The sequence below is a fragment of the Pelodiscus sinensis genome, chromosome 16, assembly GCF_049634645.1.
Source record: "Pelodiscus sinensis isolate JC-2024 chromosome 16, ASM4963464v1, whole genome shotgun sequence".
In the NCBI taxonomy this organism is placed as follows: Eukaryota; Metazoa; Chordata; order Testudines; family Trionychidae; genus Pelodiscus; species Pelodiscus sinensis.
In genome coordinates, this window is record NC_134726.1 from 26,101,345 (window position 1) to 26,115,206 (window position 13,862).

Consider the following 13,862-nt stretch of genomic DNA (forward strand, 5'->3'; position numbering starts at 1 on the left):
TGCTGATTTTTGCAAAACAAATAGGAGTACATAAATGAACAATAAGGCAGTGGAAATATGAGGTGAAATTAGGCCCAAAGAGAGCAAGGTGGGTCTTGAGCTTAAATGCAGCAATTATAAAGGAATAGGGCTGTAAGACAGGCGAGCTGGCCCTAACAGATGCGTGGAAATACAAATATAATTTACTTCCACTTAAAGGCCCTTTTAGAGTACCAGGGTGGTGTAATGTGGGCTTAGTGTAAATGAAAATCAGAACCTCTGACTCTGTATTGGCTTTGCCACAGGTTTCCTGTGCGACTTTGAGCACTCTCACTATGCCTCAGTTTTAACATCTGTAAAAATGAGGATAATTAAACCTGCTTTGCCTATAGGAAATATACTAACTGTTGCAAAGCACTCTCAGATCCTCTGGAGGTCTGATTTGAGTTATAAATATCTCCCAGATTGATGATAGCACAGATTGGAAGCTCTTTGTTCTGAACTGGTACAGCACCTTGCACAAGGAGGCCTCATTCATGACTGAGACTCCTACATGCTGTATGATAATACTAATGAATAAATAATAAGAAGAATAAACCATGAGGACTCTTGTGGCACCTTAACCACTCTAGCCCACAAAAGCTTATGTCCAAATAAATCTGTTAGGGTATGTCTGCACTTGCACTCTCTTTCGAGAGAGGGATGCAAATGAAGACATTCGAAATTGCAAATGAAGCCGGGATTTAAATATCCCATGCTTTATTTGCATAATCGCGTTATGGTGCTATTTCGAAATACTGTAGAGCTATTTCGAAATAACAGACTCTGTTAAGACGCAGTTATTTCGAGAGGAAACCCTTCTCTCAAAATAACCCTTATTCTTCAAACAATGAGATTTTTAATTTCGAGAGAAGAATTTTCTCTCGAAATAACCGCATCTTAACAGCGTCTGTTATTTCTAAATAGCACCAGAACGCGATCATGCAAATGAAGCACGGGATATTTAAATCCCGGCTTCATTTGCAATTTCGAATGTCTTCATTTGCATCCTCTCTCGAAAGAGGGTGTAAGCGTAGACATACCCTTAGTCTTCAAGATGCCACAGGACTTCTCATTATTTTTGCTGAAACAGCCAACATGGCTACCCCACTTGAAAATAATAAGCACATTAACATTATAAGGGCCTGATCCCACAGCCCCTGAAGTCAGTGGCAAAACTCCACTGGCAAAACGGACTTGGACGGTGTAGGACCACGGCATAAAACAGCGATTGGCAATAGCTGGCCCATGGGCTGGGCGCAGGTCACCATGGTTAGCCCATGGCGAGCTGCCGGCACTTTATTTACCTGCCTTTCTGCAGGTACGGCTGCTTGAAGCTCCTATTCTCTGCTGATCACTAATCTGCAGCCCAGGACACTGCTTCCCACAGCTCCCATTGGCCAGGAACAGTGACCCACAGCCAACGGGAGCGTCAAGCAGACATACCTGCAGAAGCGTGGGTAAATAAAGAGCCAGTGGCCTGCCAGTGGCTATCCCTGGTGAGCTGCATCCAGCTTATTGCCCACTCCTGTTCTAAAAGCAAAATGTGGAACATAATCAGAAACATTTAAGGGATTTTTCTCTTTTATAATAAGCTCCATCCCTAAGCCTAAGCTGCAGAATACCAAAACAACTCAGATCGCAGGCCATTTCTCATGTATAAATAAAGGGAAGGGGGTGATGAGGAAACAGCACCATGAAAAATCAGCCTGTTCCTCAACCACATCAGCTCAGACAAGATTCCCATTTATGCAATAGTGCTGGCAATATCATGAACACTGTAGGGCCACTTTTAATGAAGGTCTGCCTATGAGGATCAGGCTTATTGCTCCCCACTCTCGCTCCTCTGTAGTCAGGAGTTCTCTGAGGCTCTTTGCTTTATCTTTACATGTGAGGTATAATGTTACGAATATTGAAGAGAAGAGGTAAATTAAAATGAGATGTTACTGCCCAGATGGGTTCAGAGGACCTTCCAGCACATACTAATGTCTTTGCAAATCACTTGTAAGGAGATAAATGAACAACTAATACTATCCAGCCATGCAGTGCACACAGGAACCTGAGATTTGGGGGTAGGGAAGCTGAGCCCACAGCATATGCCTCTTGTAAGAGTGCTCAGCCCTGCACAGGCAGAGAGAACAGAAGCCTGGGTCTCTCCCAGCACCAAAAGGTACAAAATAATTAGAGTATGTTACAGCAGACGGGATCTGTCATAACTTGACTCACTGTTATATTGCAATTGTTATTAGTGAGGATACCATGGATGACCTTCCCACAGACCCCTGATCCAGCATGGCTCATACTGCAACTCTGCTATCCAGGGTCTGTGGGAAGATATGATACAGAGTCAAGGGGGCTAATTAGAGTTTCCCTTTGCCCCTCTGCAGATCATGGGCTACCACTTGGGCTCCCATTTATTTAGAGGGTAGGACACTCACCATCATACTAGAGGAAAAATCTTTCACACCACTGAAAAAATTACAAAAAGACTAATTACATTGAAATAATAATTGGAGAAAAGAACATAAGGATGGCCGTAGCAGGTCAGACCAAAGGTCCATCTAGCTCAATATCCTGCCTTCTGATAATGGCCAAAATGCTAGGTGCCCAAGAGAGAATGAATAGTGTTGCCAAGTGTTCGATTTTGAACCTGACAGTCCAGTATTTGAGCTTTCTGTTCAAGAAACAAATCGAGAAAATATAAATGAGAAAGTATAAATGTCCAGTATTTTCTAAATAAGATGTAATGTAGATTGTGATGTAATGCCAAGTGTGTCCGGTATTTTTGTTGAAACCATCTGGCAACCCTAAGAATGAACGGAACAGATAATCAAGTGATCCATCCCCTGTCACCCATTCCCAGCTTCTGACAAAAAGGGAGGGGACGGGCAGTAACATTAGACTTGGGGCAGTGTTGTATGCAGCTGCAATGGTGTAGCTTATAAATATTCTGTATATAAGAACAGTCAGTGTTCTATATGTACCTCACATCACTGAGTCAACCATAAGCTCTCTAGCCAATAAACAGCAACATTGTGAGGATTTACACACTTCTTCTTAGTAACAAATGTGGCTTTGATGTGCAGAAGGCAATAGAAGGAGATAGATTAACTAATTTTAAAGGCAGAAAGGACCATGATGATCCCCTAGAATTCTTGCATAACAGAGGTCACAATTTTTCACCAATTAACTCCTGCATCAAGCACAGTAACTAGAGTACATACTTTATTGCACCCAATATTGCCAACCCTAAGAATTCAAAAATCTTAAGTTAGGCCCTCAAAATCACAAGACTGGCTTAAAAATCGAAAGGTTTTTTTTTTAAGAGTAAATTTTAAACCCTTTTTGTTCAGTTCTGGTTTTCGAGCCTTTAGGGTGCAGTCAATTTATTTTGTCAAGTGTTTCCATGCAAGCATAAGGGATAGAAACTTAAATGGAAGCAGATATTCTCAGGTAATTACCTAACTCCAGGAGCTGGGGAAGACCAATCATAGCAAGATCTGTGATAAGGCTGTAAGAGCTGGCAACAGTGGCACTCACTGATTTGAAAACTTCAAGAGATGCCCAACATCCCTGCTTATATTGCTCCAATGGTTTATTAGCTGACATTTCTAAAAAAAAATCACCTTTCTCCAATTTGCTTTTAGCCACTGGACCCGTTATGCCTTTCTCTATTAAATAAAAGAGACCTTTGGTACAAGATATCCTCTCCTTGCATTAGTACTTACAGACTGTGATCAAGCAATCACTTAGGCTATGTCTAGACTGCATTGGTTTTTCGGGATACCAGAGGTATCCCAGAAAAGCAACGTCGCATGCAAGGAACGCGTTCCGCCTTTTCGAAAAAAAATTCAAAAAAGCGGATACGCTCTTTCACCATCCCCATAAACCTCTTTTTTTCTGAAATTTGGCGCCATGTAGATTTTCAGAAAAGCCTCTTTCGAAAGTAAATCGGAAACAAATACACAATTTGTGTACCTCAAATTGCATTTCTTGTTCTGATTTAATGTTGCAGTGTAGACCTAGCCCTATTCTACTTGGATAAGCTAAGTATTTTGAGCTTTTACTAAGTGTTAATATTAGCTGCAAAAGAGAAGTTGGATAAATAGAAAAGTCAAATGTTCTAAATTGTATAAATTTTTTTAACTTACTAATGTTTTGGGGAGGAGAAAGCAAAAAGCAACTTAAAACTACATTTGAAAGAAAAAAAGTAGTAATCTGGTGGCGCTAAAGGGTTAAAGTATTCTGTTTCAGTCAGTCTGAATATATGAATTTAGCAGCTGACAGTGCATGGTGTGTCAGTCTCTTACAGCTGTTCCAGTTGATTCAAAGACCATCTTTGTTTCTTGAAATATTAGCAACTGTTACTTTTTTCCAAGGACAATGACAGACCAGCTGTTACCTCACAAGATGCAATGTAGTTCAGGTCATAATCTTTAGTAACCAACTTGTAAAACAAGAACTAAATCATTGTTTGGGTTTGTCAGATTTTTTCCCATTAGAACAGTCTTTGGAGCTTAAAGGTAAAATAATTTACACTCAGAATTTCCATTAAGGCATTGAAATCACAGAGAACTTCATCTGGTTTCTAAATTGGATCTTGTATTTCTAAAATAACATTTGAATTTAGAGTATTGTGGATTTGTTGTTGTTGCTGCTGGTTTGGGAGGGGATTGTCATTAAGCCAATTTTTAAAGAAATGATAAGATTATTAAGCAGACGTGCTATTTATATAAGCCTAAATGTCAAAATATATGACTGAGATTTTAAAAATAACTTAAGGGAGTTAAGTGTCCAAATCCCATTACATTTCAATCAATTTGAATGTCTAATTCTTTTAAGCTCTTTGGCAGTACCAGCCTGAACCAAAACTGACCAACTCTGAGAATTGAGTCTTCAACCCAGGCACAGGTAGAATTGCCACTTGAAGAAATCTGACCTATGAAGGACTGCAAAATGTTCCCAAATCAAGAAATATTACAGTAAGTGTAACTGAACAAGTTACATACATCCTTTCTAAAAACAAAAACACTGCTGTCAGCAGCTCTAGCTGAAATAAGCCATTGTATTTCAGCGCATAGAGACAAATTACCACTTCCAACAAGCTGTCATCTACTTTGAATGAGAAAAACAAATAGAAAATACTGGCACACTGAGAAGACTAGATATGGAGTAGACTCAACCTTTGTTTTTAATTTGTGTACTGTTTTACATCAAGTAATGCTTAAGTTTACAGAATTATTTCCAGTTACTTGCTCTGTAAAAAATAAAGCACTCAAAGGTGCTTTAATGTATACTGAAAGATTTAGAAAAGATTTTACAATGATCAATAAATTCAGCAGTAAACAGCTATTTATTATTTTTCTTTATTTTTTAATTACTTTGCATTTAAATACCGCTGCAATCATATATTATTTTACAGTAGCTGAGTTTAGAATGAAAATATTATTGTAAGTGTGCATGAATATTAACTGCCTAGTTGTACATTGTTTGAGTCTAATACTCTATAAAGTAACAAGATAAAGTAGTGCTCTACTTACACTCTGTTTATCTGAAATATCAGGCATGGGAGCATAGAATCATAGAATCATAGGACTGGAAGGGACCTCGAGAGGTCATCGAGTCCAGCCCCCCGCCCTCAAGGCAGGACCAAGCTCCGTCTACACCATCCCTGACAGATGTCTATCTAACCTGTTCTTAAATATCTCCAGAGAGGGAGATTCCACCACCTCCCTTGGCAATTTATTCCAATATTTGACCACCCTGACAGTTAGGAATTTTTTCCTAATGTCCAATCTAAACCTCCCCTGCTGCACTTTAAGCCCATTACTCCTTGTCCTGTCCTCAGTAACCAAGAGGAACAAATTTTCTCCTTTCTCCTTGTGACACCCTTTTAGATATTTGAAAACCGCTATCATGTCCCCCCTTAATCTTCTTTTTTCCAAACTAAACAAGCCCAGTTCATGAAGCCTGACTTCATAGGTCATGTTCTCTAGACCTTTAATCATTCTTGTCGCTCTTCTCTGTACCCTTTCCAATTTCTCCACATCTTTCTTGAAATGTGGCGCCCAGAACTGGACACAGTACTCCAGCTGAGGCCTAACTAGTGCAGAGTAGAGCAGCAGAATGACTTCACAAGTTTTGCTTACAACACACCTGTTGATACAACCTAGAATCATATTTGCTTTTTTTGCAACAGCATCACACTTTTGACTCATATTCAACTTGTGGTCCACTATGACCCCTAGATCCCTTTCCGCCATGCTCCTTCCTAGACAGTCGCTTCCCATATTGTATGTATGGAACTGATTGTTCCTTCCTAAGTGGAGCACTTTGCATTGCTCTTTATTAAACTTCATCCTGTTTACCTCTGACCATTTCTCTAACTTGCTAAGGTCATTTTGAATTATGTCCCTATCCTCCAAAGAAGTTGCAACCCCGCCCAGTTTGGTATCATCTGCAAACTTAATAAGCATACTGTCTATCCCAATATCTACATCATTGATGAAGATATTGAACAGTACGGGTCCCAAAACGGTACTTCCACAAGGAGTAACGGTAGTTCGAACTAGGAAGCCTAGTTCGAACTACCTAGTTCGTGCTGCGTGTAGCCGTGCAGCACGGGGTTCGAACGAGCGGGGATTTAAAAATGGTGGCGCCCCGCTTATGCAAATGAAGCCCGGGAAATTCAAATCCCGGGCTTCATTTGCAATTGCGGTATGCCTACATTACCCCACTAGTTCGAAATAGCGGGGTAGTGTAGACATACCCTAACAGAGTTTAAAGAGAAGCTAGATGAATTCATGGAGGTTAGGTCCATAAAAAGCTATTAGCCAGATGTTAGGAATGGTGTCCCTGGCCTCTGTTTGTGAGAGGCTGGAGATGGATGGCACGAGACAAATCGCTTTATCATTGTCTTCGGTCCACCCCCTCCGGGGCATTTGGTGGTGGCCACTGTCGGCAGACAGGCTACTGGACTAGATGGACCTTTGGTCTGACCCAGTATGGCCATTCTTATGTTCTTTTGACAAACCACTGGAGTAATAATTGATACAGATTTTGTAAAAGTTCTGCCAATAGAAAGACCAGTATTTGTAATGAAGATTATGAACTGCTGAACAAAACAGTGAAAGCAAAAATTAACTTATTGCAATTATTCACCGTGAAAATATTTCTCTTTAAAGACTGAGAATACCAACTGTCAGAGATTTTAGTTATGCTTAGAAGAGTCTGTCCTACAAAACCAAAAACCTGATATCCCAAAATCTTTGATTGGACAAAGACAGCAAAGTTGATATAATCTCCTGAAAGCAGAAAACTAACGTAGAGAATGCAGCCCTCCAGACAATTTTCTAATGAGAGACAATTGTGCTTGGGTTAACAAAATGGATATGCTTGAAAGTAAAGTCAGTGTTCAATTTGTGTCTAATCTGTGAATGAAGAATTGAGAATTTCTTTTCCAAATGCCTGGGCAATTCCACCTCGTTCTGTTTCCATTTCTGCTGCCAAAGAGCTATGGTTTCCAAAATCCACAAACTTTTTCTAGTATAAGTATTCCTTGTTGGCAAAATCCTATTCAACAAGATGCTGAAGCACATGCCTAAAAGTAAGAATGTGAATAGTTCATCTGAAATCAATGACAAGACATAGGAACTACCCTGGTACTTAAATTAAACTCATGTTTAAGTATCATGCTTCAAGTACCTGGCTGAATCAGGGCCATGAACAGGACTCATCAAGCAGAAAGAGCGTGAGACACTGGACTATATGGGAGCCAGTGTTGATATGTACTCAGAAAATACTCTTCAGCAATACTCAGAAGAAACAAAAGCTTTGTTAAGTTCACACAAGGCTTTTGAGAGATGATTTTGAATATTGCCTTTCTCTTTTATGGCAGATAACAGGTAGAATTCAAAAGCCAAGCTTTGTGTTCATGGGAAGAAGCCAACTTCCTTTCATTATCTAAAATGATCAATCTCCAAGAACAAAATCCTTCCCATTCATCAGAATAGTTCAATATTGGCCACTTTTAGTCGAGAATGTGTTACATCTGAATATGGGTATGTGAGGGGGTAAGCTCCGGTTCCGGAGCGGATTCACCTTGGCTCTGGGAACACACACCCTATTGGCCTGTCCCCCAAAGTTCAATGCCCCTCACTCAGGGGAAATTCGGCCCTTCGGCCTAGTCCATAAAGTCAAGCCTTTTTCCCAGTCCTGGAGGCTGGGCTGGGGGGGGGGAGGCGGTTTGAGAGGGTAGGGGGACCTGGGCCCTCCCACTCCACCGGGTCCCAGCCCAGGGCCCTGTTGGCAGTGAAAGTGCCCACTGCCTGGTCGGCGGGGATGTCTGCCGGAACACGCTCGATCTCCCGGAGGTCCTTCCTCCGCCCTGGGCTGCTTCCTACCTCTTCCCTGACTGAGGCTACGTCCCAGGGCTGGTGGTTAGCGTCGCGGCTCCTAGGAGGCTGTGTCCGCAGGCCTAGTTTCTGAGGCAGCGGTGCTGGCAGGCCTGGCTTCTGGGATGGCTGGGGCAGCCCAGGATCTCTTCCCTGTGCTCCTGCCCCTTCGGCTACCTCCCTTGACTGCCTGCTTCCTCTGGCTTTTATCTCAGGCCTCACACTTGAGCACCCCCACCTTTTCCATTATTTTTAATGGGAAAATTGACCCCGCATAGCACGTTTTCGCTTAGCACGAATATTTTCAGAAACGCATCTATAGTGTTAAATGAGGACTTACTGTACAAATCAAAGTACAGGATTTGGGGAATGCATGTATTTATTTCTTCCACATTGCTATACTCTATGGACTGTCTCCCAGCATTCTTAGGACACAGGAAGAGCACACCCAGTACTACATGCCTTTATAGGATGCAGCTTGCTCCTCCTAGTTAGTAGTTCCTGTCTTCAAGCTAATATGCATGGGTCAGGGCTAGGGGATGCATATTGGATGCATTATTCATCAAACCCTGCACTTCCCAGAGCAAATGACCTGCAATTCTGGGAAGCAGTGTTGCCTATTGGATAAAGCCCTCAACGGGAGGTTGTAAGGCCTGGTTTCCATTCCTGGCTTTGCTACTGACCTGCTGTGTGACTTTTTACAAGTCGCTTCACCTCCCTAGGCTTCTCTTTCCCCTCCCTCTCTTTGATGTTCTTGCCTGATTACACTGTAATCTCTTTGGGGGCAGAGACTGTGTCTCACTGCGTGTTCATGTGGTATCTAGCACTATGGGGTCCACAGTCTTGGTTGGGCCTTCTAGGCACTACAGCAGTGATGGGCAATCAAGACTAGTGAGTGGGCCACAAGACTGAAATCCAGTGGTGGGCAACTAGAGGTCTGGGGGTTCCACCTATAGCCCGCGTATCCCATCTCTGCTCCCTTCCCCCACACTTCTCACACACTGGGGCACTAGAGCCCCACACTAACCTACTCTTCCCCCTCCCTCCCAGAACTTGAGGAGTGCTATGAATTGGCTGATTCGTGCCTGCGCCTTCCCCCACTCCATTCAGGCTCTGGGAGAGAGTGGGAGGAGTGGGGACAGGGAGTGAATCAGGTGATTCACAGCACTTCAAAAGTGCTGGGAGTAAAGGGGGGATTAGGGATGGGAAATAAATCAGGTGATTCGTGGTGCTTGGAAATTGCTGGGAGGGAGCGGGAGGCGTAGGTAAGTGCAGTGCTCCTGTGAGATGTGGGGGAAGGACGCAGAGATGCACAGGCTGCAGGTGGAACCCCAATGGACCACGGGCTGCAGGTTGCCCACCACTGCACTGCAATGTTCTAAATAAAAATTCTGCTTGGGATCTATCCCAATGGACTAGCAAGGGAGAGGAAGGCTCTTTGCACCACCCTGCTCACTGTATGTCTATAGAAAGGCCAGGCAGAATCTGCCCTGTATTTGTTTTTAACAAAGAGTAAAGTTAAAAATGCAATGAAACTACAGGCTGTGTAATTAAAACAACATAGCTGCAGTGTCCTGTTGCTTAAATACCATGTTCCCGAATGGTGCTGTATTAGGTTTCTTCCACATCTATGAAGCATTCCAGCTGGACTGCAACCAGTATTTTAATAAACTCTGATATTATGCAGTAGTGAATACAGTGTGCAGCCGTCATAATTCCTTTGAAATCCATTCATCAACAGAAATTTCAACAAATATTTTAAGATGGGAGGCACAAGACAACAACTAAAGGTCATCTGCTAATGGTGGGAAAGAACCATCAGTTTAATCTCCATGTGTCTGTAGAACTCACTAATCTATTTCATTTAGCATTCACACACAGAGAATGGTCTCGGCAAAGATTTAAGATGTTACTCAGGGAGGAGTTTTCATATTATTAAGACTTCATTATTCTTATAAAAAATATACTTCAGTACATTTGCTAGTTTGTTATGCAAAATTCTGATAAACAGTGAAAACTAGATAATACTTTATAATGAGCGTGTTAAGAACATAAGAATAGCCATAATGGGTCAGACCAAAGGTCCATCCCATCCCATTCCACCCCTTTCCCCAAGCTCCTGCCCCTGCCTCTTCTCCTCCCCTGACCATGCCCCATCTTTGCTCTTCCCCCTCCTTCTCAGAGCTTCCTGAACATCACAAATCAGCTGTTTGTGGCACTCCAAAAGCATTGGGAAGGCAGGGGAGGATTTAGTCAGCATAGCTAGCAGTGGGCGAGAGGCACGGGTGGTAGGAATAGAAGGAGGGAGCTTGGCGATGGTGGGTATCCCTGAGGATGCTCCAGCCCCAGAGCACCCACAGAGTCAGCACCTATGAGTACAAATGTTTATGGTGTGTGGTTGTGTGTTTAATAGGCCAGATCACTGGTTAAGGATGAAGTGCATGTAGCAAAGCTGAGTATGTATGCGTGCATGTGCACATGTGGCTTAAAACTGACCCTCCTTTTCCTCTGAGCCTGCTGTAGCTTCTACCTTGGGGTGGTCCTCCTGTGCCAAGTGAGACCAGCAGTTCCCATCCTGCTCCCATTCCAGACAATGAAAAAGTCCTGAGTCACTTTTCAGTGACTCTTTGTAGGCAGTTTAGGTAAGTGAGGACATTTCATCAAAAGCTCTGCTGGGAAGCCAGCCACTGTTTAGTACCAATAAAGCTGCATTTTATTTGTTGCTTGTAGCCCTTTTCTATGTGCCATTATATTTCTTAGTGTACAGATCCCAATTACACATGGCACCATCTTTGGGGAAGGATGCTGTTATAGATTCTCCACAATGATGACATGCATTATGCGATCTTAGGCCCCAGTTCAGCAAAGGACATGCCTAAATGTAAGCATGTGACTAGTCCCAAAGAAGTCAAAGTATACATGGGAAATAGGAAAATTTACATTGCACTCCCATGCTGCACTGGGGTCTCAAATCAAATGTCAGGATCTCCTCAGTAGAGCCCTGCATCTGAATCCACACAAATGATCCATGGAGATCCACATCCACCTCCATGGATGCAGATCCCTGCGGATATAAAGCGGGTATCTGCAGATTTGCAGGGCTCTACTCCTCAGCTGTTGACTAACGAATATTCCACAGGATTCCTCGAACATTTAGTCATGGAGCAGATAAAAATAAAGTTCTCTTGGAGAACTGGTTGTGACGCGAAGGAAGAGTGCAAGAGACCAACAGCTCTACTCTGAATTCATTTGCTTGTTTGTTTTGTGGATGATAAAAGTTACGTAGCATGCAATCTTTCAGGAGGGATAACAATGAAATAATGATCCAGCTTGTCTGAAAAAGTATGATGGATAGGTTTGAGATTTCCATCCCTTTTGATGTGGATGGGGGCTTGTCATACTTGCTTTGGGGCTTGATAATGGAGTGGAGTCACAGCCCCATACAGGGGAATGGTGCATAACTAAGTGCTGCAGGGAAAAAACAAAGGGAGAATCTCTCCTGGAGCATCTGGCTGCAAAGGGGAATGTGCAAGCTGCAACATGCCTCTCTGCAGAGAGCCAGTTTGGTGGGCTGTTGCAAAGGGGCAATGCCCCTCCCCCTTTTCTACTCTTCTAGGGGTAATTTGCTCCACAGAGAGAAAACAATCCCTGCAGTCTCCAGACTGCGCAAGGAGGTGAAATGCTTCCTGCACTCTTCCCCTTCCCTGTGTCCAGAGGAGCTAACAGCCTCTGCAGGCCCCTGGGAAAGATGGCATGGGGCAGCTCCACCCTCCCAGAAGGGATGGGGCTTTGGATAGAAGGAGCGGGACCAAGACAGCCAGCCCTCTGTACTGCCCAGAGAGTGACAGCCCCTCCCCCCCTCAACCTAAGAACGGCATGGAGCGCAGCAGGTGGAGCTCTGGCGGCGATTTAAAGGGCCCGGGATTCCAGCTGCTGCTGCCGCCACAGTAGCAGCAGTGATGGCCAGGAGCCCCAGCCCCGTTGAATCATCAGGCACTGGGGAAACGGGATCCTTTTCTTCCTGCCATTGGTGGACCCACGTATGTCCACATGCCCATAATAGGACCAGAGGCACTACCCTAGCTTACCGAATTAAGTGTTATGTGGGAAATGGTATAAAAGGGTTGAATCATCATCTTGAGCCATGCCTGCCAACTTAGACCTGGGAAAGCAAAACCTTCTTTCCTTCATTTTTTTTCTTTCCTGAAATACTTTTAAAATATCCAGGTAGCCATAAATACTTTTCCAGTCTAAATGTCCCTGGTGGTGGTGAAAATACTCTTCAACTGCTTGCATATATTAATAGTCTTATACAGCACTGGGATGTACATATCTGGGAAAGTTAGAAGGTATTATATGGAAAGTTATCGCCCTCCTAACTACTCTGGAGAGCTGCACTCTAATGGAACCTCATGGTAATTAGACTGTTTAGCTCTCTTTGAGAATGTTAAGTTGATGTCTAGAATGAGTAAGAATCTGTAAACAAATGTGTGCTTAAGTCTGCGCATGTGAGTAGACTCACTGAAGGGCTATGTTGGTGTTGCTACCCATGCTGAAACCCCAGTGTAGACAAGGTCTTACTCCCTGGCTGATAAACAATATGAATTAGAAAGAAACCCACTAAGGCTGTGTCCAGACTCAGGGGTTTTTTCGGGAAAAGTAGCCTTTTTCCGAAAAAACTTCCCCTGCGTCCAGACTCAAGCCGCGTTCTTTCGAAATTAAATCGAAAGAACGCGGCTTTTCTTTCGATGGCGGTAAACCTCATTTCACGAGGAAGAACGCCTTCTTTCGAAAGTTCCTCTTTCGAAAGAAGGCGTTCTTCAATGTAAATAGGGCTTCTTTGAAAGAGAGCATCCAGACTCACTGGATGCTTTCTTTCGAAAAAGCAAGCCGCTTTTTCGAAAGTTCAACGTGCAGTCTAGACGCTCTCTTTCGAAAGAGGCTTGCAGTCTAGACATAGCCTAAGGGGTTTCCTCTAAGCTGGACACTTGTGCAGCATTGCTAAGTAGAGATTTAAATGTCATCCAGTTGATCAGCAGAGTGCCCACGATTATGTTTTTTGTTTCTGCTGGTGGTGCTCATTCGTACATGTCTTGGTGCACATAACAAAAACGTATTCCACATATGGATGGAAAAGATTAGAGGGAACATAGCTAAGGGGCAAACCCTAGGAATCCCTGGAAGCAGAAGGTCTGTCCTGCGGGGAAGGGAGTGCCCATTAAATTCAAGAGAGCTGTGCACCCTCCACCCACATGCTCTATAACGGCTTCTCTGCCTGGGGAAGGTGAGGAAATGGCAGAGTGGAAAAGAGGATCCAGTTCTCCACTTTTTGGAAAAGCCTTATAAGGGGCTAAGGGACTTGGAGCCTGAAGGACCCTTCTGGGACAGGTTCACCAGCTGCTTTATGATTCTGCATTATACACACACACTCTGCCTTGTATACCTGGCCAG

General features: G+C 43.3%; 1 protein-coding gene across 3 annotated transcripts in view; it reads right to left on the bottom strand.

Moving 5' to 3' along the window:
• The window catches only part of PRKAR1B (protein kinase cAMP-dependent type I regulatory subunit beta), a 159,511-nt gene that overhangs the window by 115,271 nt on the left and 30,378 nt on the right, over positions 1-13,862 (bottom strand). The window lies entirely within an intron of this gene.